We start from the raw sequence: 22,184 nt of genomic DNA, 5'->3' as shown, positions 1-22,184 counted from the left end.
ACATAGAACATTCTAATATTGTATTTCTGGATGTTAAGGTGGCAAGACTTACAGATAATACTTTGGCTACCACTATTTATAGAAAATTCCCGAAATACAATACAATATTACATGCTAATAGTTCCCATCCACGCCACATCATCCGCAATATTCCAAAATCTCAATTCATGAGAATTAGACGGATCTGTTCATCTGATCAGGAATATCTTGATTCCAGTCTTGATTTATCTCACAGGTTTTCCCAACGGGGTTATAATTCTCAACTTCTTTCTAATGTTGTGGAACAAACTAACAGGCTAACACGCCAGGAATTATTGTGTTATAAATCAGATGACAATAATTCCAAGAGGCAGAAAATCAAGCAACCCTTACGGCTAGTAACAACTTATGGTACCAATACTAACCGTTTCAGGGACATTATTAATCAACACTGGGGAATTATTTTGTCACATGACATTTTGAGTAGTGTGTTGCCTGATCAATGTCAATTTTCCTATCGACGGGGACGAAATATGAATTCATATTTCACGCACTACAAAAGATATATTCCAAGTCTTCCAGAACAAAGGACTTTATCTGGGGAGATACTAATGGGCTGCTATCCTTGTGGTCATTGTATGGCCTGCCAACATTTAACTAAAACTAGAGAATTTACTAGTAAAAACACCTCTAGAATTTTTGAGATTAGGATTTTTGCTAATTGCAGCACGGATTGGGTTGTTTGCCTGGCAACCTGCACCTGTTCTGCATTTTATGTTGGACAGACATCCAGACCGGTGAAATTCAGAACAGGGGAACATCTAAGTGCAATTAAAAATAAACGTGTTGCTAATGCCCTCTTTAAACATACCATAGAGCATCCATCTGCGGTTTTCAAATTTGTAATTATAGATAGGATAACATTACACAGGGGTTTCAAAGCTGGATGGCATCAGAAACTTAATCAAATGGAAAACATGTGGATAATAAAACTGGGTGGTTTATTTAGACCTGGATTAAATACTTTGGAATAGTTTATATTTTATGATTACACCAATGTTTGTTTCATGAACATAAATACAGGATATATTTCAGTGGATATTTTCCATATGCACCATAAAGTTTTTCCTTACATAATATTAAGTCATACTTATTATGATTTATTGAAATAAAAATAAATTTAAATACAGGATATATTTTAGTGGATATTTTCCATATGTACTATAAGGTTTTCCTTACATATTATTAAGTCATACTTATCATGATTTATTAAAACAACAACTGAGATATGTTGGGAAGGATATTATTCTTTTCCTTATTTATTATTTATATGTATTATATTGTTATATATTTTGTCTGTCTCAGAGTTGTTTTTTCTATATATATTTTTTCTGTATCTCAATATGGCATGTGTCCTTTAAATTATGGTGCATGCCCCTTTAAATGGGAACTATAAATATGGTACTTATGTGGTGGTGAGTTTTTCAACTGTCTCAACATGTAGCATTGATAAAGGCTTTATGAAAGCCGAAACCGGTTTGCTTTTATAATGGTGTATTGCCATTATATGCAGTATGTTTGCTAAATAAACATATTTTTGTTTATGAGCGATTCTCACGTGCTGGCTCGTTCTTTTGTATTTTTTACATTGCCATGTATATTGCTTAGAATGCAGGAATACCCATCATGCATCAGTAGGTAAATGCAATAATCACTTTATACCTGTGCTTACACGTACTGCGGTGGTGGTGCTGTGGTAGCATTGTCGCCTCACAGTAAGACGTTGTCCTGTTCGATTCTCAGCTAGAGCGTCTTCTGTATGGAGACATGCGTGAATGGGCGTACCCTCGTTGAAGGTTGTGCGTCAGGGCTGGCAACTCAGCACTTAAAAATCTACTGCCAGGCATTAGCAGACTGGAGTTCTGCTGTGGCGACCCCTAACCGGGAAAAGCCAAAAGATACAAACAAACAAACAAACCTCTGCTTACAAGTCTGAATTAAATACAAATTTGTTGAAATTTCATTTAGCAGCAAGCCATGTTTTCTGAAGATAGTTTTTAAAAATTAGGCCACAACCTAAATGACAGACAGGTCTGTATGACTGTCATACATATTTTGAGGTGTATGTTTCACATGCAAGTCTATAATGCTTTGACTGCTGTGTGTAATGCATGAATCAGTACACAGGTATGTGTGGATGTGGCTCCAAATGATTAATCTGGCTCCCAATGATTGATCTGTTGTACAAAGCTTGCTTGTTCACATACTCTCCGTATATTGTCTGCTGTGTTACTGTTCACGCTGTTGCTTACAGACTGCATGGCATCCAATTCAATTTTTGCATTTTGCAGGGTACTGATTGCTAATAGTTTTTTTTTTAAACAGCTTTATTGAAAACATTAATATAATGAACAGATTTTGTGAAAGAAATTGAATAAGTTAAAGTTTTAAAATACAATATTTAAAGAAAAAAAATAATAATACAATAGCTATAATAGCACAGTAAACTATGTACGATGATGTTCACTATATATCGAATAACAGGATCAATTAATTTTCGTTTGGCAGAAGAAAATGAAAACATATACTAAAAGATTTAAAGAAAAAGAAAATATTACTGCATTAATCATTTATCCAGTTCTTTAACCAATAATTCATGTACATTTTCCCATTTGTAATATAATTTTGTATTCTTTGTAGATTTAGATTTAATAGTTAACATTTCTAACTTAGATATTTCTAAGAGAAGACCTTTAAACTCTTTAAATGAGAGGACTGATAAGGAATTCCAATTTCTTGTAATTACTTTCCTGGCAATGGAAAGTATAGACCAGAGTAAAGAATATTTGTTTTTATTTATACAGTCTGGGACAGGTATATTGAATAATACAAGTGACTTTGTAAACATAACATTGTCTGTAAAAATTGCCTGTAAAAAAGTGTTAACTTCCTCCCAAAATTTCTTTAATAATACACAGTCATAAAATATATGATTCCAATCAGCATTTGTTACTGCATTACATTTCCAGCAAATAATATTTTGTTTAGTTATCTTACTCATTTTCTGAGATATGATGAAAGATTTATGTAAAAATCTCCATGTGAAGATTCTCCATTTAATGGAGGAAGTGGTTTTGCTGGCTGACTGAAGGAAATTAACTTTGTCTTTTTCCGTGGGAATAAAACTATTGATTGCTGCAAATGAATTCCAATAGTTATCTGAATATACATCTAGATATCGTTTAATTGCTTTCTCTTCTCTATTTTCACCAATAATCTAGCCTCAGCCACAACACATGGCACACTCATACAATACGCATATGAGTCAACCATCATCTGCACAGCCCACTCCCTACCAGAACTGCAAAAAGTCACACAGGAAGCATTTTCTTCTATTGAAACATGGTTATCCGATGCCCAACTAATACTCAACCCAAACAAAACAAAATTACTAATCTTCCAACCCACCAAACTTACCCTAGACAGCTCTCACTTTAACATCACAGCAAAAGACACCACCATCCATCCTACAGAACACACCAAATTACTAGGAGTAGAAATAGACAATAAACTGAACTTTGACATTCACATTTCCATGACCTTTAAAAAAGTGCACGAAAAACTAGGAGCATTATATAGAAATCAGCAACTACTTACCAAAGCAGCTAAAATTTCGGTAGCAAATTCTCATATTATCTCTATCCTACTCTATGCCTCTCCAATATTTACTAACCTTAGACAATGCGATCTAAATAAGCTCGAAACCTGCTACAACAAAATCACCAAATTCGCCACAGGAGCTTCCTACTTTACTTACCACTGTCTCTCACTAGCAGAACTGGGCTGGCTAGAGCTCCTCCACCTCCTTCAATGGTACCAACTCACAATCACCCACAAACTAATAAATCAACCACTAAAAGTCCCATCCCTCCAGAATCTACTCCAACCCTACATAACCACAAGACCACTAAGATCCAGCCACAAAACCTCCTACAGGTCACAAGAGCCATTAACGCTGCTGGAGAAGCATTATTCTCCTGCACTATAGCCAAACTCTGGAACTCCCTCCCATCCTCAATTACCTCTGTAACTTCTTGCACCCACTTTAAATCCTTACTAAAATCACACTTCAAAACTTGCCAGATATGCCCTTGCAACCCCCCCTCTAATACCATTTCCTCCCCCCACCCACTACCTTTCTCAGCCCCATATCAACAACCTACTCTTAGCAAGCTTGGCTACTCATGTTCCCAGCTACCTACCACATAATACTAACTTCTTGTAGCAACAACTGCTAATGGCTGTTATGTAACTCAAAAACAGTTTGTATCAATTGTTCACTGATGAATCTCAACTACATTTTAACTATGTTTAGTATATGTCACCATATTTTAAAATTGTACTATGCTCTACAGCTGTTTTACATCTGTTTTATTCTTGTCTTGCATCCTTAACTGAACTAATGTCTATATTTAAATGCTATGGTTTTTTAACTGTATAATGCAAATAATAATGTAGAGCTTTTCTCCCCGGGCCTCTGTTGAAAATGGACCTGTGTCCAGTCGGACTCTCCCGGTCAACAAATGTAAATAAATAAATAAATAATAAATATATGATATACTATTTTTTCTGGTAAAGTAGTATAAGTGTATAAAATCAAATATTGGATAAGTTTGGGTATTGAATTTTTAGCATTTGAAGGGATTACAATTAGATTATCTAAAATATATTTTCTAAACTCTTGCAAATCTGACCAAAGTAGAGAGTTAAGGTTATATTTATCTATAAGAGCGTTAATAGATTTTGCCTCAGTTTTATTTAACATTTGATGCCAAAACATCAATTGTTTTTGTTTAAATAACAACATTTTAGAATGGTCTGCAGATAGAATTATACCTTGTGTATAGGCAATAGGGAAGAAGAGAAACAGCCAATTTTCAAAGATTCTAAACCTAAATATAAAGTTTTTAAAGGCCCTTACAATTAAAGTTATATAAGTAGATTTAAGCATTTGAATGGAATAATTGGAAAAATACTCTCTCATATTCCATATAAATGAATTATTTATTAACTGTGTTAGATGTTTGTTATTTTCATTTTTGGTATTTTGGGATATATTTAACATAATGTCCTTCCATTTTGCAAAATACTCTCCATCTATTAGATAAACAATTGTTTTAATAACTGAAGAAATTGAATAAAGTTCTAGATTTGGTAAAGATATACCTCCATTTTCCCAGCTATACGTATGATAGGACAATGCAATTCTAGACTTTATCGAATGCCATAAAAATTCTTAATTAGTGTGTTAATTATTTTAAATAAAAGAGCCTGTAGGGGAAATAGAGATAGATTGTATTATGCATAATATCTTTGGAAGCATGATCATCTTTATAATGGAAAGTTTTTCATCCATTGTAAATAAAACCTTGTTCTACTTACTAGAGTCTCTATGGTAGTTATACTTTTACTATAGTTTAGGTGTAAGATGTCTTTAATATTGGTTGCTATAATTATGCCTAAATAAGTTATTTGTTGGGACTGAGGTATATATTTTTTTATATTGGTCTTGTATATTATAACTTTTGGAACCAATTAAAAGAATCTGTGTTTTAGAATTATTAAAATTAAGACCAGAACTTTTCTGAAATATATCCATATTTTTAAACAATTCTTGTAAGGTAGGCTTAGTACCACCAAGAGTGATTAATTCATCATCAGAAAACATTTGGATTTTTGATGTTTCAATACAATTTAACCTATATCCTTCTATATTATTGTTATCCCTTATTAGGTTAGCCCAAGGTTCCATAATTAATGTGAATAAAAGTGGAGATAGAGGGCAACCTTGTCTGGTTCCTTTTACAATGGGTATGTTCTGGAATATACTGGTACCTATTTTTATGAAGGCTTGACTTTCATTATATAGTTGAGTTATAAGGTTAATAAAGCTATTAGGAAAGTTTAAGTCCTTCAGTAAAATAAAAGATAATTAATATCCAAACTAACAACAGGCTTTTACTGATTCAATTAAAGTTATTTTTCTTTTGATGTTATCATAAGAAGTTCTATTAATTATACAACCTGTTTGATACATATCTACTAGGGATGGTAAAACATTTTTAAGTATATCAGCATAAATAGACATGAACATTTTATAGTCTGCATTTAATAACAAAATGGGCCTATATGAAGCACATTTTACAGGATCTTTATCAGACTTTAGTATGTGGAAAATAAATGTGTATTTCCAAGAGGGAGGTGTAATGTTGTTATTTTGAACTATTTTGAATACTGTATGTAGTAGAGTTAACGCTTTAGCAGGCAAAACCTTATAGATTTCAGAAATTATACCATCATTACCATGAACTTTATTTTGCTTAAGTTTGGTTATTTGATTTTTTACTTCTTTAAGATATTTGTTTATATATTAATTTTATTTGTGCATCAGATAGTCTGTTCTTTATATTATTATGTATAAAAGATTGAATATCTTTTGTACTATTAATGTTATCATTTGGTTAGTTTAATTTTAAAAAAATTCTCTAAACTCACTTAATATATTTGGTAAATCAGATACCATTTTTTGTTGGAGAATAGATTTCTTTAATATGGTGAAGTTTATTTAATCATTTAGTTTTGTTAACTAGTATATTCATGGATCTAGGATTTATAGAAAAAGTTATAAGTTTATATTTTTCAAGATTTATCATAACTTTATTGTTTAAAATGTCCATGCATTTATTGTTTAATGTATTTATTTCATTCATTCTGTCTTTCTTATCTGGATTCTTTGAAGCATCAAGCCATAAAGTAACTAACTTTGTTTGTATATCTTGAAGGTCTTTATCCCATGAAATTCTTTTCTTTTTATACCAATCAATAATTTTACTATATGGGTAGGCTTTTAGGGCATCCCAAATGTATATTTCTGAAGTTCCCTGTATACTATTAAGTTCAATAAAATTTTGTACTTCTGTAGTGAAGAAATTAATAAAATCTTTGAGTTTAATTATATAAGCTGGTATCCTTTTAATTTGAACATTAAATGTGGAGTTTAGTATAAAATCAAATGTTATGGAATTATGGTCCAAAAGGGGACAGGAAATCACTTTTGAGTTTGATAAGAAATCAGTTAAGTTATTGGAAATTAATACCCTATCTATTCTTGAATATGAATTATACCTATGTGAGTAGAATGTATAGAACAGTGACTTAGGGTCATAAAAGTTATTATAATCTTTCATCAAGTATGAATCTGAGAATTCATTCAATAATTTAGCTGTAGTTGGGATTTTCCTTTTACCACCGGTACTAGAGTCTTTTATGTCAGAAATACAGTTAAAATCCCCAGCAAGGATAATACTACCCTTAGAAAACTGAACTATATGTTCTTTATATTGTTTCACTGTTGTAGGTCCAATGTCAGGAATCCAATACATATTTATTAATGTCAAAATTTTCTTATTAAATTCTATAATAACTGAAGATAACATCCCCTTGTTATCTTTGTAGGTGTCAATTATTTTAGGCTTGGGTAATGTATTTTTCCATAGTATGGCCACCCCCACCTTTTTTTGTGTATGTCCTGAGCTAATCAAAAGTTTGTAAGATTTTGATTCCAATTTTGTGACATCTTCAGTTAGTAAATGAGTTTCACGGAGAAATATTAACTGAGTATTATGCAATTTATGATATCTGCTCAAAGATCTTCTCTTATTAGGATTATTTAATCCACTGATGTTTAATGATATACATGTTAATGATATCATAAAACATTAATGTTCTGAATATCTGTCGCCTTTTTCCCCATTTCTGTAAGTGAATAGAAATTGACTATTAGGATTACAATTATAATTTACACATAAAACATTAAAAAACATTTATCCAATGAAATGTGTTTACATCAACTTCAATTTTGTAAGATTTGGTGAACATCATAATAACTATTAACAGAAACTTATCACATTCATTAATAACATAGTCTCTTTCAACCCCCCCTCCTGGAGTTAAAACCTCCTAATTTGAGTGGCATCTGTCACCCAAACTGAATATCAGGCTAGCAGCAACATTCATCTCTTCCCTGTCTAAATATACATGTTGTTGCATAATTTCACAAACATCCATTAGAATTGTATGTACCAATTCAAGAAACAAATTAAAGTAAATCAAATGTAACTGTTTCATTTTAACTTTTGTCATATGAATTCAACATATCATAAATACCAGACATGTATTATATAATAATGCAAAAGTCATAACTAATTTATATGTAATGGACTGTTATAATAATCAATAAGTAGACTAATCCCCTGTCTCTTTATGTATTGTGCCAATATCTAAAAACACTATTTCCCCATCTCCATGTATCTTTAAAACCTTTAGTAATCTGAAAGAACTTCTAGATTTGTCAGAATATATACAAATACTAGTTTATATGGTAAACATCTGCATCTGAGACTATGCTGTATGTAGCAAACTATAGACATATAGAATATATTATGTTTCAATCATTATTTATTTATTTTCTACCTGTAATAGAATTATTTTTATTTCTGATTTTTGTGACTTGTAAAAGAATATTAACTTTTGCTTAGGTGTCATAAAAAGCTTTGTATATATTAATTTCCTTTCTTTTTCCTTTCTTCTTTCATAAATACTTTAATGGTGTTACTATATATGCCTTATGTTTGTTGTACTAATCAAAAGAGGCTTAAATTACATAAAATAGAATTATAAATAAAAGTGTAGAAACATAGGGGTATAAATGTATCAAAAATTCTCTGCTTATCCACTCTCATAAATGCTTTTATTATAAGAATTATATTATACTGGATACTTAGCTGCAGTTCATTCACTTGACCTGTAGATGGCAGCAGAGACCATCTAATCAAGCTATTATCCAGCTCTGCGAGAGTTCTCAGCACAAAGTTCAGACTGCAGATAGCTTCATGGAAATGACACTTTTTTTTTCTTGCTTTCTGTTGCAGTTGCAGTACAAACAGGCAGCAGAGTCATTCGGTAGTTTGGATGCACGAGACCAAGGAGGGAAAACTTTTGCAGCTATTTTCTTCTTCCTTTTTATTTATTTATTTTTTTTTTATTTTTGCAAGCCACAGACTATCTCACAGCACTACCAAGAAACACAAAGCAAATAAAACAAAAAGGCAACAGAGGGGAAAAAGCCAACATGAAACACTGTAAAGCTAAGAAACTCCATCTCTCAAAGCCAGCAAACCACTAGACCACCACGGACACACCAATCCATACCATACCCTTCATTTTAATAACACTGCTATGTATACTATATGCTTGTCATACCAATCAATATAAAACTTACACAACCACAATAGAATTATGAAAACAAGTGTACAAAATGTAAGGGTTTAAGTGTGTGAAAAGTGCTTTGACTATGGACATTCAGAAATGTTTAAATATAGCAGACATATCAAATATGTTATTTAGATGCAGTTTTTCAACCAAGCTGTAGATGGCATTAGAAACCGTCTATTCTAGGTATTATTCAGCTTTTACGAAGCTTCTCAGCACAAGGTTCAGACTATAAATGTTTCCATGGAAACTACACTTTTTTCTTGCTCTCCATTGTAGCAGCTACAATGCAAGAACAAACCAAGGTTGTTTAACAGATCAAATGCAGGAGCTTGTGCAGGGAAAACATTTACAGCTTTTTGCTGAGAAAACTGTTGATTAGCTTGTGGGAAAACCGGGAAACATAAAACGAACAATGAGAGAGATATAAGGGAGGAAGCAAAGTAATATAAAACATTAAAGGACCAACAAACTCATTCTACCAAATCCGGTAAACCACTAGGCCACCACGAACATATCATTCTATACAAAATCCTCCATTCTTTCACAACCAACAGCAAAGAGGAAAATAGAAAGAAAAGCAAAAGAAATAAATTAAAACCTCTCCATAAATATTTACATTTCTAAAATAAATATCAGATGAATTATGTCAAAACATATCAAGTCACTGAAAGGGAGAAAAAATAAACTTTTCATATGTCTATTACCAGAAATAACACAACATTCCAACAGCAGAATAGAAGATGGGAAACATAATTATTAAAGCAACAATATGGCAACAATATCAGTGAAGACTCTCTCTTCTCAGAGAGGCAGGGAAATAAAACAGCAAACAGTTAAAAACAAATGAAATAGATTATGCTGTAACAAAGACTCTCATTTTCTCATCTATAAGTCTTTGTACCTACTATAGTTCCCCAAATGCCATTAATTTCAGTCCCAAACATACGGAGCATTTATTATAACAGACAACAACCACTATATAAAGATAATAAATAAATGAATAAATAAATAGCTTTTACTTGTTATAGAAATTGAACTAGAATAAACTAAAGTTAATAATAACAAACTATAAAATGCCATTAAAACAACTATGTACCATAACAAAAACTTTTAAACAACAAAGACTCACCTGTTGAACCATTTCCACTTCCCCAACTTCTGGGTTAGTTTTTAAGACTTGGGTAAAAAAAAGCCATAGTAAAATAGCTTAATAAGTCACTTATTTTTGGGTTTTATGTTCGCAGGTCTTCCAGGAATTATCAGCATTTCTTTTAAGACTGGCATTTGCCCAATCCATATCCTCTATTTTATCAAGCAGTTTTCTTGTTTTGACAAAGATAATGGCAGAGTCTATGTTATCAAATATTTTTGGACCATCTTGAAGAAATATTTTAATCTGGCAGGAAATAATATATTTGTCTTTATTTGGGCTTTCTTTAGTTCTTTTAGCATTGGCAAAAAAAACAGCTTTCTTTTGGCAATTATAGAAGATGAGTAATCATTATCAAAGCGTATGACATTTTCTTTATATTTGATAGGAGATTTAGCCCAAGCAGTCTTTAACACTATCATCTTGTCATGAGAAGATAAAAACTTCACTATAACAGATTTAGTAGAATTGGATTTACCTTTCTTTGCAGTAGCCAAGGACCTGTGTGCTCTTTCTATCCCATATGAGGGAGCTTCAGGAAGCTTTAATACATCAGGGAGCTAATATGTTAAGACTTTTTCCATACTACCTTTTTCAATATTATGAAAAAATTGTTTCCCCAAATTGGAGAAACTTCCGCCTTTTTTCCTTCCAAAAAATATCTTTGTCTAAACAACATGTTTTTAACTTTTTCCTCAATTTTTCAATTTCTCTTATTCTACCACAGCATTGTTTTATTTCATTTTATGATTTCATAATATGCTCTCCAATTTATTTATTTTTTCAACAGTCAACAGTATTTTTTTGTATTTTTATTTATATGTACTCCACCAGCCTGTCCAGTTTTCATAGTGTATTGTCAGATGCTAGTCACATAAAACATTATGTTCCCTTTTCAACTCACCTGTTTATGCAGACCCTCCAGTCAGTCTTTTTATTCCTTTCTTTTATTTTATTACTTCTCTGTCATCTCCTATTCTAGCCCATATCACTCTGTGATTTGAAAACTCAGCCATTTCTACTCTTTCTGTTATTACTTTCTGAAAATCCCCCTTTTGATTAGAGATTAGAGAATGTCCATTCTCTGTTTTTCCAATTTTCAACCCTCCATGCCTTATAATTACTCTTATTACTTCAATATCTTGTGTTATTTTTTCCCTGTTTGCTCTCAAATTACAGTTAAAATCTCCAACCATAATATTTAACTTATTTAACAGGACAAAGTTCTTAAGCTACTCAAAGATCTTTTTCCTCTCTGTGATATTGGCATATGCATAAACTACAATTGCCCTCATACGTCATTCCCTTTTACTTATATCACATACCATTAGTCTTTCTATTACAATTACTGTCACATCCAGTATCTTTATCTCTTTACTTTTGAAAACAAAACTATTACTGAACACATTTCACTCCCAACTGACCATATATTTGTTGCCTCTGTTGCCTCAGTTCTTCTTTTTTCTTCCTTCATACATCTCACATCTAACAAATATATCAAATTCATACTTATTTTTACACCATTCAGTCACTACACCTCTAATATCATTGTGATTGCTTTTTATATTTAGTGCTAAATTCGTAGGTAACTCCCTCCAAGCCCTCCTCACACTTAAGAATACAGATACCTGGGCAGTTACCATGACATGGTTTAAAGCAACAAAGGATACCCTGGCAGTGCAAGGTTTCAGTGCTTTCCTCACATTTAGACCAGTAGCTGCACAGACAAGTGTTAAAGACAGAGATATCTCAATATGCATAAATAACAAGCATACTCTAGGGTGGTCAAACAGGATGATATGCTGGAGTTCCTCCACATATAGATCACCATAGACAAAAATCCTATACCATATCCTAGCCAGCTATAGGTTACCCTCCATATTCCAAAAAGCTGTCAATGCATACTTCAACTACTGGATACATGTATCATCCAACCTAAAAACCTACTCATAGGACTATTTAATTACCCCTCTAAAGATTGGGAATCCTACACAGCCTCAAGTCTACAGGCACAGAGATTCCTGGACTTTCTAAATATAAACACCCTTGACCAAACAGTGAATACTCCCACTAGAGGCTCCAACATACTGGACTTTGTGTTCACAAATATGAGAGAATGCTGATCCCCCCCTCCCCCAATGTCTCATTCTCCCTGGTAAGGTCTGATCATAAAGCTGTCCACTTCAAATTAAAAATCAACTCCATAATCCCATTAAAACCAGTAACAGTAAGGAACTATTCCAAGGCAAATTACCTGTTATAAAGTCATGGTCTTCCAAAATTCAATGCCTCTCCAATCCTCGAGAACACACCAGCCTATTCTGAACTGCTCTCAGAAACTCTGTACAACCATGTCAATGGCTGCATAGATGCTGCTGTACCTACAGAAGTAAGGCTAGAACTAGCCCCAGAAACAAACTGTCCTGGTGGTGTCTCAAATTAAACAGGATATACATCAAAAGCAACAAAAAAAAAATGGCAAAAATCAGGAAGGGTAATTCCCATAAAGATAAAAACTCTCTCATCACAGAAAATAGGCAACTAAGAGGACTAATTATATCGGGCAAGGCCAACCTTCAGGTTAATATAGCCTCCCAGGTGAACGATAACCATAAGACCTTCTACAGCTATGTCAGAAACCTCAAGGGTAGCACACAGCAAATGTGGAGAACTGATGGTTAATAGCGCCACATTCACCAAGCCTGGTGATACAGCAAACCTATTAGTGGAGAAATTTGGTTATGACTTTACCCCACCCCCACCCCAACCATTCCCCCAATAATATTAACCACTCCAAATATATCTAGGGAGCATGTACTGGCTTCACTCACCAAAGCCAAGAACACAGCCTCAGTGGGCCCCAATAACATACCAGGATGCCTCCTGAATAGTGTAAATTATGACTTATAAGGACAACTGGAGTCATTATTAAATTATAGTCTTAAAACTGGTTTTGTGCCACAGGAATGGAGGACTGAGACATCCACCCCCCCCCCCCTTCATAAGGGAGGACCTTAAAAACATCTTGGAAATTACAAAACCATTAGTCTGACTAGTCTTATTTGCAAAGCCATGGAAAGAATTATCATGGAAATTATCAACATGGACATAGGAGACCAGTTTGCCTTTGTCAAAGGAAGGTCATGCTTACTGAATCTGGTGGACTTCTTTGAAAATCTCACTAAGGCAATGGATGAGGAAAAAACTGTGCATACTGCCTATCTAGATTTGGCTAATGCCACAAAGAGGCCGATCACCAGTGGAGTCCCCCAGGGATCTGTGTAGGTCCGCGCCTCTTTAGCATTTACTTCTCAGGTGTCAAAGCCAAAGTCAAAGGCCTCTGGCTAACCAAATTCACAGGTGACTGCAAACTGATAGAAGTCATCGAATACCCCCAAGATGAGAAACCCTTCATGAAGGTCTAATACAGATTAATGCTCGGTGCCAAAGCCATGGCCTAAAACTCAGTACCAAGAAATGCATTATAGTACCTTTTGGGAAGTCTGCCACCCAGGCTAATTACATCATCAATAAAACGCCCTTAAAAGTTGATTCACTGGTCAGGGATCTGGAAATTTATGTAGATAGTAACCTAGGCTTTGACCAACATCTGTCCAAGGTGGTAATAAAATCCTTATACGTTGCTCAACTTATAAGCAAGGGCATAGCAGCTAGGTTAAAAGAGGTGATTATACCACTGTACTCGGGCCTCATCAGGCTCATCATACAGTATAATGCCCCCTCCGGTATGTACCTGACCAGATACATGCAGCAACTGGAATGTCCACATAGTTTCATTAGAAAAAGAATGCAGGGAGTAAGCACAATCTCCTACACTGGTCACCTGAAAGCCTTGAATCTTTACTGGGTATTGTACTTCTGAGAGGTGATCTTTGCCTGGCATACAAGGCATTTCTGGACCGTGTTTTAATGAATCTTTCTGAACATCCACAAAACAAACAGCATCAGAACTACTAGATTAAAAGACATAATTTTTACTTGCAACATAAATAGGACATGTCAGAAAGACAGATGTGTTTCTCAGAGAATTTACATTCTCTGGAACAAGATCCCCATCCATGTGAAGCAGAGTTCCTCCCAATCCTATTTTTTCTCATATTTTCAGGAAACGTGCCTACCTTGCCTAGACAAGGTAGGCATGTCTCCTGAAAATAATTATATACTGACCACAGGAAATATTTCACTGACTACTGGGTGGAGTAAAAAGAAGCGATGGTTTAACACATGATGCAGACCATAGGCTAGGAAAGTCATCATTGTTGTAAATTTTAGTCATGGCTAAATAAATCAAAAATAACTGAGAAGAAAACAGAGTTGTAACAGGAAAGAACTGTGTTATTTCTCTTATCAAATAGCTAGAGTTAAAAATCTAAGCAGGAAAATACAGATAAGCTGTTATATGGCAGAAATGCTTAAAATTGCAGTGACTGATTACTAATCTGACACATAAGAAATTACATGCTTTGTTGTTTATAGTAAGTAAGTTCCAGTAAAAGTATTTTTTGTCAGAAAATCATAATGTAGAATGTATGTTTGTTATTTGGTACACTCTCTTCTCCCTCCAGTAAGAGTGCAATATCACATTCTAGTCCCTCCTCCCTTGCTAAACATCCAGTCTGTGTTTATTTATACCAGTACCACAACTGGCAACATTTTTAATAGTAAGTTCCAGTAAAAGTATCTGTTTTTTGTCAGAAAATCACAATGTGGAAGGGGCTGTGTTTGTTATTTGTTAAACACTTTTCTCTCTCCAGGAAGAGTGCCGTATCACATTCTAGTCCCTCCCCCTCCCTTGCTAAAAGTCCAGTCAGTGTTTATTTATCCTAGTAGCACAACTGGCTCCATTTTTAAAAATCATCCCTAGGTTTCTCAGCTCCACACATCCCTCAGTGTAGTGTGTTTACCATGTAAGTAAACTTGAATAGGCCACTTGATTATTGTAGTGATATGTTCTGATCTTATAAGACAATTTCATACTGCTGTTTCAGTCAAATTTCAATTGTTTTGATTAGTTTCACTGTGGTTAAAGGAGCAACTGTATTCCCATAGCTTCTGGGACCAGTCGAAGTAGGCAGTAGGCTGGAATTAACCATGGACGATGTTTCATTAGTTATCACCTAATGCATTTATTTCTGATCGCTAAAAGGACTTATTCTATATACATTTGATTTTTTTCCTGAGTATTGTAGTGAATAAATTGCTGAATGTACTGGTGCATTTTATAAAGTGCTAGCATATCAACGGATAGTGTTGAAATGCTTTAAAATGTATCTGTACTGCAGTGCTTGGTTACTGTGTCATCTGAAGTAGTCACTTTTTAGTGTAATTATATTTGCTTTCATCAATGTATTACTATTATCCTGTTACATTAATTACGCAGCTCTTCCATTTTTTCACCACTCTAGCCTCTAATCTCTGTCTTTGAAACTCTCTTTTACAGAACCCTTACAGTAATCTGCACACGAGTAACCCCCCCCCAACCCCCCAAGCCGGATTTTGAAGAGTGTTTCTAATTTCTGCTGCTACGTTATCATATATGACCTATATATGCATGAAATCTAAAACAGGAAAAGAAAACACCAGTCCTGAATTGTAGGTTTTGTCTTCAGTGAAACTGCTTACATTGGCATTTTTAACTCTGTAAGGCAAATACAGTCAGGTTGTGACAAGCACACTAGCTGGTACACTGTAACTATTAATCACCCATCTCCCTCCATATTATTTAGTTTTTTTTTTTTGTTTGCTTTGTTTTTTTTTTTGTCATCTTTTAAGTGAGTAGCATAGGATATTAGAGCTGTTTCTTGTAAATATCTACCCAAAAAGTGTAGTTAGTTTTCATAGCCTTGCACCTTTCCTAGATAGGGATTCTAAACAAGTAATGCCTTTTGTTGCAGCAGCCCGTAACTGTTGTCCACCATTTTACTGATTGTTTTTTTTTTTTTGGTTTAGTGTTCGGTGTGGAAGGGGTTCTGTCTACTCCGAACTTATAATCCTTAGCCACAACCATAACTTTAAACTCATCAGTCACTTTCTTACATCATCTCTTCACCTGACATCTCCATTCTGCCTGCTGTTTTATAACCCACCTTCTTATACTCCTACTACTATACAACTTCTACCTCTTCTTCTACCCTATTTCCTAAAGTCCAAAACACTTCTTTTGTACAATACTCTGCAGCTACCCCCAAATACTGTTTTCTTCATATTTCACCTTACTCATACTAGCAAGTAGTCCTAGTCCTCCAACTACTCCACCATGCTTCACTTAGGCCAACTTTCCATATTCCTTTTCACTCTTTTTTCTCTTATCCTACAATATCCCTTTACCCCCTAAGTCTATACCTCCAACATGCTGTTCCACTCTACATCTCCATCTTGATCATTACTCCTTACCTATTTCCTCCAAACTCTGCCAAATCTCCCCCCTACTCTTTGTCAAACTACAGACATTTGACTACTCTACCTACTCCACCAAACACCAAGCTCATTTCTTATAACTCCTCTTCTAAAAATGGTCTCTTTCACTTGTCTAAATCCCAGTTACTACTTTGTGGAGATATCCACCCAAACTCAGGACCAAAATATATTCCATTACTATCCTCTGGTCACAGTAAATCAAATGACACTAAACTCAAATTAATCTCTCTAAATACATATAGTATCTGTAACAAAGTCAATGAATTCCATGCTTGGATTACCCAGTACTCCCCAGATATACTGGTTATCACAGAAACATGGCTTAAACCCCACATCAAAGACTCAGAAATCCTTCTGCCTGGTATTAATATGCATAGACAGACTACCTCAATAAAAAAGTAAGGGGCGTTGCTATAGTCTATCCATCACATCTTTCCCTTACCCCATATAATCAGCCCATTCCCACCTTCAATAATGCTGAACTGACTATCTCCAACTTTATGTTACATAAACACAAAAACCTCTGTTTTATCAGCCTCGAACTTCCCTGTGGAAACAACCTATCTACTATAGTGTGGAGTCCCACAGGGTTCAGTTCTGGGTCCTCTCCTGTCTGGTATCTACGTCTCTGAAGTCCAGGCCAACACAAAGGGACTCTGGCTGACAAAGTTTGCAGATGATTGCAAGTTGGGAGCTATTATTAACTCCCCAAGTGATGTTGACATCCTACAGAAAGGCCTCAATGAGACCAACGACTAGTGTCAGAACCATGGCCTTAAGCTCAGTGCCAAAAAATGTGTCTTCATCCCCTTTGGGAAAAAAACATTTTCTCTTGAATTACTACATTGGTGGTAGTCCACTGAACACAGAAGGCATTATAAGAGATCTGAGAACACAGGTTGACAGCAGCAACCTCTCTTTTGACCGCCATGTTGCCACTGTGGTCAGAAAGTCCTTCTTTGTGGCACATCTCATTACTAAGGGTTTTGCATCCAGGAAGAAAGAGGTCATTGTCTCCATCTACTCTTCCCTCATTAGGCCAGTCATCGAGTACAATGTCCCATTTGGCATGTACCTAACTAGACACCTGCAACAACTGGAGAGGCCACAAAAATACCTCACAAAGAGGATCCTAGGCCTTAAACACTTGTCCTATATGGACAGACTTAAAAAACTCCAGCTATTCTCTGCCTCATATCACCTACTTGTAGACGATCTCTGCTTGACTTACAAAGCCATGTCTGACCCAGGTCCATATCATATGTTCGAAGTTTTATAACTTTGAACATTAAAATATCTAATTTACATGTTCAAAGTTATAAAACTTCGAACATATATAAAACAAAAAATAAAAACCCAAACCCAAAACTAACGGCTGTAGGCAGGGGGGCAACCCCCCCCCTGCACCCCTCCATATGGGGAGCTGCGCCCCACACAGCCCCCGCTCTTTAAATATACCAACTCTGAGACCGCACTACAGTGCAGTAAGGGAAATCTTCCCTATCAGTAAGGTCCATTTTTTATTTTTTTATTTATTTTTTTATTTTTTTTTATTATATGTTCGATGTTTGAAATTTCGAACATTTAAATTCAATTATTTAACGTTCAAAGTTTTCAAACTGCGAACATGTAATATAGACCCGTCTGACCCAGCTCTGTTAGAAATGCTACATCTATAGAAACTCCAGTCCCTCCACAGCATATGCTGCAGAGACCTCAACCTCATTACCACAATCAACAGAACATGCTGGAGGGACAGGTTCATAACCCAGAGACTGCCCATGCTATGGAATAGACCTCCCATACATGTCAAACAGAGCACCTCACTGGCCCTCTTCAAGAGAAATCTTGACGCGTGGATGGAAAATAGAAAATTCTCCCCAGGGATCACTCCAGTGGCTCTACTTGATAGAGGCACTGGGAACTAAGGTTGGGTGGCACGATGCCAGGGTAAATCCTATGGGCTAGACTTGTAAAGGCTCCAGGACTATTTGCCTAGTACATACCTATGAACCTATGAACCTATGGAAGACATATTATCCTGGGTGTCATCCAACATCTCCCATGAAATGATTATCCTTGGAGATGTTAACATTGACTGTCTGAAGCTATCCACAAATTTCCCCACAAATAGTATCAATCTCTTTGGCTTTTCTCAATTAATACAACACCCCCACCTGTATCAACAAATGCAACCAAAGCAGCTTAATCATAGATTTGATATTAGTCTCCCACCCCAGTAACTTCTGTGAAACTAACTGCCATTAGTGACCATCATCCAATCTGCACCACCAGACTTGCCTCCCAACCTCACAAACAGCATACTTATAAAACTATTTGTGACTTAACTAACTTTAACTCACTTACATTTACTAACATATTAAGCTCTATAAATTGGCACTTTCTTAAATATCTACCTCTAGACAAAGCATTGACAAATTTAATGCCATATTCCTGGGCACATTAAATAGTCTAGCTCCCCCCAGAAGGAAAAGAAGCAAGAACAAAATTTATCCTTGGCTAGTGTCACATATCAAATCCATCATGCGTGATAGAGACAAAGCCTGGAAAAGATACCAGAAACACAAATCTTCTTCAAAAACAGTCTTTTATAAAAAACTGCAGAATCTAGCTAAAAAAAACTTGTCATCAAAGACAAATAAATCATATTACTTAGACTCCTAGCAAACCTCAACATCCCAACAAAGAAATTATGGCAATCCATCAAAATATTCTTCAAGCTGGAGCTAACTAAACACCTCAGTCTTCTTCCAACCACTCTAATGCTGACAAGGCTGTGTCAGCATTAGAGTGGTTGGAAGAAAAAGAAGCATTCAATACCTACTTTATAGAAAGTATCTCTGCCATTACCAACAGTTTTACCTTTATCTCTACCTCTACCATCATCCCACCTCCTGCAACCTCCTCCAAAACTCCCTTATCCCTTAAACCTGTCCCTATATCTCTTATTGAATAGCTGCTCAGTATACTTAGATCTTGCTCTCCTTCTGCTGACAATCTTCCCAATGAATTTTTAAAAATCACTTCAAAGGCCATAGCCTGGGCAGCCACCGTGGTGCACCAGTTAGCATTGCCACCTCACAGCAAGAGGTTCTCTGGTTCGATCCTCGGCTGGGGTGCCTTCTGTGTGGAGTCTGCATGTCCTCCCTGTGGTCGCTTGGGTTTCCTCTGGGTGCTCCAGTTTCCTCCCACATCCCAAAGACATGCTGCAGGTGGATTGGACACTTTAAATTGGCCCTAGGTGTGAGTGCGTGCATGTGTGTGCCTTCTGTGGAAGGTTGGGTACTGGGTTGGCAACTCGACACTGTAAAACTCCACTGCCAATCATGAGTGGACAAGGTGATCAGCTGTGGTGACCCCTAACCAGGAACAAATGAAAGAAGAAGACTTCAAAGGCCATAGCCTACCCAGTGTCTATACTCATTAATAGCTCTATTAATGAAAAGTGTGTCCCATCCCTGTGGAAGAAGTTTTCATTATCACACTGCATAAGGATGGAAATTTCACTGAGATATCTAACTACAGGCCTATAGCAATACTGTCACCTATATCAAAATTTCTCAAAAAATGTATCCATAAACAACTCCTTCACCACTTACTTGAAATCAGTCTTCTCTCTCCTACCCAGCATGGCTTCAGACCAACACATAGCACCTCCACAGCTCTCTTATCCTTTATTGAGTCAGTAAATAAAGCCAGTGACATGGTCAAATTTGTTTCATCCTTATTCCTTGATCTGTCTAAAGCTTTTGATACTCTCCTCTCACCCTTGATTCCTATCTCTACTCTCATTCCTTGGCTCTGCAGACAATACTTTAAAATGGATATCCAGTTATTTATCTGACAGATATCAGTCTGTCAAATGTGACTCTTCTCTATCTCCCTATCTACCAGTCAGGGTCTTTATTAGATCACTGAACGCTTAAAAAAGTGAATGGTGATTAATCGACCCTTTGTAAGCTAAAGCTTACAATGTCAGAGTGTCAGAACAGCTATTTTTTTCCAAGGGAAAAAAACTGGGTCTATATTAGAACATCAAAGTATTAAAACTTTGAATGTTCTGATATTGAACACTATTCAGCGAATGCTAAAAATAGCGAAGCTGCAGAACAGCAAATTCTTTCCTTGGGAAAGAATTTGGTTGGCTGTTTCTGTGGTTTCATTATTCTTAGCGCTGTGGTGGAAAGTTATGGGTTGGGTTCAGGTAAGTGTGCCGTGTTTGTACGTTTGGGTTAGGGGCAGGTTAAGTGAGTTAGGGTTTGGGCGTGGGTTAGGCATGTGTGCGATAGTAACAGACTTTAGGGTTAGCAGTGGTTTAAGTGAGTTAGGGTTAGGGTGCAGGTTAGGTGAGTGTGCAATAGTGATGGACCTTAGGGTATGGGTTTGGGTTAAGGTAAGTGGGTAGACAGTAGTGTTTAGTTTAGTGTAGCGTTAGATGTAGGAATTTAAGTGTATGTGTGTGGTTGCTGTTTGTTTGATGTGTTTGTGTTGTGTGTATGTATTTCGGAGCAGCAAATTTTTTCCATGGAATAAAATTCACTGTTCTGAATGTTCGATATTTTCATGTTTAGATGTTTTGGGGCCAATGAAATAGCATTTGCTATTTTCATCTTTCGATAACATTATATAAAAGCAAAAAACTTTTTTTCCAACAAAAAAAAAAGAAAAAGGAAAAACAATTTCAAACATTACATTAAGTGGGGGGCTATGCCCCACACACACACACCCTAGTTAAATATTCCAACTCTAAGTCCGCACTACAGTGCTGAAAACGGCGAAGTACCGAAGCGGCCAAGCAAATTTTTTCCCAGGGAAAGCATTAGCTTAACAGCTGCTTCGATATTTTGAGTTTTCAGCCTTTTATGTTCGACCAAGACACATTCGAAAGAATGTGTCTTCGGTCTTGTAATATAGACCCTACCAGTCATCACTGGTGTTCCTCAGGGCCCCATCCTAGGCCCTCTACTCTTCAACATATTTATTAACAACCTTTCATCTGGCTCTGAACACACAACATTAGTCCAGAATGCTGTTGACTCTACCCTAATCTGCACTTCTAACAACCTTACTCAACTACAAACTCTTACACAATATACGTTTAACTCCATCAAAGACTGGCTTAAGAATAACCAGCTCTTGCTCAATCCCAAGAAGACAAAACTACAATTATTCTTTCCTAAACAACATTCTCTTGATAACCTATCCTTCAAATTATTTTCATTAAACAACACAGCAATTGATGTTATTCCTCATACAAAACTGC

This window comes from Protopterus annectens, chromosome 7.part0 (genome assembly GCF_019279795.1).
Source record: "Protopterus annectens isolate FY-2018-M chromosome 7.part0, PAN1.0, whole genome shotgun sequence".
NCBI classification, from domain to species: Eukaryota; Metazoa; Chordata; order Ceratodontiformes; family Protopteridae; genus Protopterus; species Protopterus annectens.
This window is presented reverse-complemented; position numbering follows the sequence as displayed.